Source organism: Muntiacus reevesi, chromosome 1, assembly GCF_963930625.1.
Source record: "Muntiacus reevesi chromosome 1, mMunRee1.1, whole genome shotgun sequence".
Lineage (NCBI taxonomy): Eukaryota > Metazoa > Chordata > Mammalia > Artiodactyla > Cervidae > Muntiacus > Muntiacus reevesi.
This window is the reverse complement of record NC_089249.1, coordinates 74602845-74606167: the sequence shown is the minus strand read 5'-3', so window position 1 is coordinate 74606167 and position 3323 is coordinate 74602845. Positions and strand designations below refer to the sequence as shown.

At 46.4% G+C, this 3323-nt stretch overlaps 1 pseudogene; it reads left to right on the top strand.

The window, feature by feature from the left end:
- Positions 1-552: 552 nt before the first annotated feature.
- On the top strand, positions 553-3323 carry LOC136161239 (T-cell surface glycoprotein CD1b-2-like; annotated as a pseudogene).

Sequence of the window (3323 nt, the reverse complement as noted above, 5' to 3'; positions counted from 1 at the left end):
TTTAATTCCATTACATGTTAATAAAAATAACATATTTTAATAAAAAATAACTATATTTCCAAGAAAAAAAAAATAGGTAAGAAGAATGAGGTAAGAAAGAAAGGTCATTGAGATGTTGGGAAGAGATAATGACAAAATGCCAGGGGTGAGAAGGCAAGGGAGAGGGAGAACAAGATAGGCGGAGAAGTCAAAGGTATTCTAGATTAAAGAAACTGGAAGCTGAGCAATTGTTTAATATTATCCTCTTATTTCAAAGATGTGGAAATAAGAATTGGGAAGGTGAAATAACCTTTCATCATCATTTACTACCTTGGAAAAGCATTTTTCCAAGTAAGTAAGTATAAAGGAGACTGAGTTCAAGGAATGGAAATGAGAGGCAGGGTGGGAATCTAAAGCTGTGGGAGGTACAGTTTTCCTGAGATGTGCAATTTGGGTCTGAGATTTTTCAGCTGGGGAAGAGAGGAAGTCACTTTAGAGTACTGAGAAAAACGTTTGCTGAAATAAGAGATTAAATACCAGCTCTGAGAGTCAGAAGTTCTACGTCCCAGTGAAATGCTGCTTCTACCTCTTCTATTGCTAGCGGTTATCCTCCCAGGTAGTGACAATGAAGATGGTAAGAGTAACTCTGGCTGCTCCCAGCAGGGGTGCCGGGCTTCTGGATAAAAGCATGTCCTTCAGATTATGGGTGGAGAGGGAGGTGGGAGGGGGGATCGGGATGGGGAATACATGTAAATACATGGCTGATTCATGTCAATGTATGACAAAAACCACTATAATATTGTAAAGTAATTGACCTCCAACTAATAAAAATAAATGAAAAAAAAAAGCATGCCCCACCTACCTCTAAGTGTCTGGGCTCTGATGTCCCCAGACCTCTCCTCCATTCTGGAGGCTAGGGGTGGAGCCAGAAGCCTTGTGGGGAGAACTGTTTCAGGCTCTATATTGTTCAGACTCTGGGTTCTTTTTCATTCCATCCTGATTCTACATTTTTTCTCATTCTTTTAAACCTTCCACCAACACAGTGTTCCAATGGCCAACCTCCGACCATATTATCCATATTTGAACTTTTGCCAACAGCTCCTGGGCTCCAAACCAAGGCTCAGGCTGGTTGGATGATTTGCAAATTCAAGGCGGGGAGAGTGACTTGGGCACTACCATTTTCCTGAAGCCCTGGTCCAAGGGGAACTTTAGTGATGAGGAGATGACTGGACTGCAGGACCTATTCCGAGTCTACTTCATTGGATTCACTCGGGTTGTGCAGGACCATGTCAGTGAGTTCCAGATGGAATGTGAGCACAGTCCTCTGACCTGGAGAGGCTCTCAATGACTTTTCTCTTTCTTGGTCAGGCTACTATTCCCTCTGATCATGGTCCACTCCTTCCCTCTTTACTCAACTCCATGCACACAGCTCTCCAGAGTAGTCTCCAACCCTGACTCCTTACCTCCACCCAGTATCCCAGATTCTTCCTGTTTCTTGCACTTTTGTGTAATAGATGATGTTCCTGCTTTGTAGCCATTTCCTGTTTTGTGTGTTTGTCACTTGTCACTCTCAAAACCTAGGAAAAACTCCTTTTCCTACTGTGTGCCTGAATGAACTAAAGTATGACTTCCCCATCCTCCAATTCATATCCTCAAGCATCTGCTGCCTAATCTCCTCTCCCACCATAACCCTCCCCTTCACCCTGGAATGCTGCCCTCCTGACTCCATCACACATTGCTCCTCTTCTCTTGTCTTGCCCACGGTACATCCTTAAAAGAACTCATCCCCACTGTTTACGACAGGCATACCTCTAACCAATGCTCTTATTCCTGAAAAGTCCTGAATACTGCAATTGGTTGTTGAGTTATAATTTCATATCTCAGACCTTTCTTGCCACTAAAATCCAAAGGCCCATGCCTTTTCCTCATCCTTTTCTTCGTTGTTTGCATTTTAATAACTTGTCTCTGTTTTCCTTTACACAGACCCCTTTGTGATCCAGGTCACAGCAGGCTGTGAGCTGCATTCTGGGGAGGCTATAGGAAGACCTTTGAGAGGAGCTTTAGGAGGACTGGACTTTGTGAGGATCCAGATTCATTCCTCTGTATGTGCACCAGCCAGTGGCAGCAGGGGGCAGAAGTTTTGTGCACTCATGACTCAATATCCAGGCATCTCTGATATCATTGAGAGGCTCCTCTCAGAAACCTGTCCTCGATATCTCCTGGGTGTCCTCGATGCAGGGAAGGCAGAACTGCAGAAGCAAGGTTAATCTTGTTCTCTCCCAAAGACTTTTCTATTTTACCTCCCAGCACCTTCTTTATTTTATTTTATTTTTTCCAGCACCTTCTTTAAATTCAAAAGTGGAGAATACCTACGTTGAGAGGTGTTTAATCAGTAAATGAGCTGATTCCCATAGGATTGGAAGAGGCAACTTTCCAAATCTGTGGGTTTCCGAGTCTCTATGCTCTGGATTAGAGTCGTAATCTGACATTCTTACTGCTCCTTCCTACCCCAGTGAAGCCGGAGGCCTGACTGTCCAGTGGCCCCCCTCCCCGGCCTGGCCGCCTGCGGCTGGTCTGCCACGTCTCAGGATTCTACCCAAAACCCGTGTGGGTGACGTGGATGAGGGGCGAGCAGGAGGAGCCTGGTGCTAAGCAAGGAGACGTCATGCCCAACGCAGACTGGACTTGGTATCTCCGGGTAACCCTGGATGTGGCGGCTGGGGAGGCCGCTGGTCTGAGCTGCCAAGTGAGGCACAGCAGCCTGGGAGACCAGGACATCATCCTGTACTGGGGTGAGGAGGAAGTGGGGACGGGAGGAGGTGGTCCTCAAGCCCAGAGGGCAGTCCTGAGGAAGGGGAGAAGTCTTGATGGATGAGCTATGGAGGGAGGGAAGGAGAAGTGGGAGAAAGAGTGACAGAGGGAGAGGTTGGAAGGGAGAGACAAAGAAAGAGAGACAGAGCTTGAGGTTTATTTCTGGGACTACAGTGCCACAGGTATGAAAATAGCTGATCTGAGGCAGGCAATAGGTAAGACTGAAGGACTATAAACTGGGTGGGATGGGGCCAGAAGAACAGAATGAGGGTGGCTCTGAGAATATGACGTCTGGGAATATGAGAAAAGGAATCAGAGATATCCAATCATCAAAAGCAGGTAACAGTGGGTGTTGACACTCCGGTGGGCAAGAAGCCCTGGAGAACTAGAGAATGGGTTTGAAGTGATATCCCTTTGTCTTCTCCCAATTGCCAGGACACCCTGCATCCATTGGCCTGATACTTGTGGCAATAACAGTGCCCTCCTTGACCCTTTCGATATGCCTGGCAATATGGTTTTGGAGACGCTGGTGA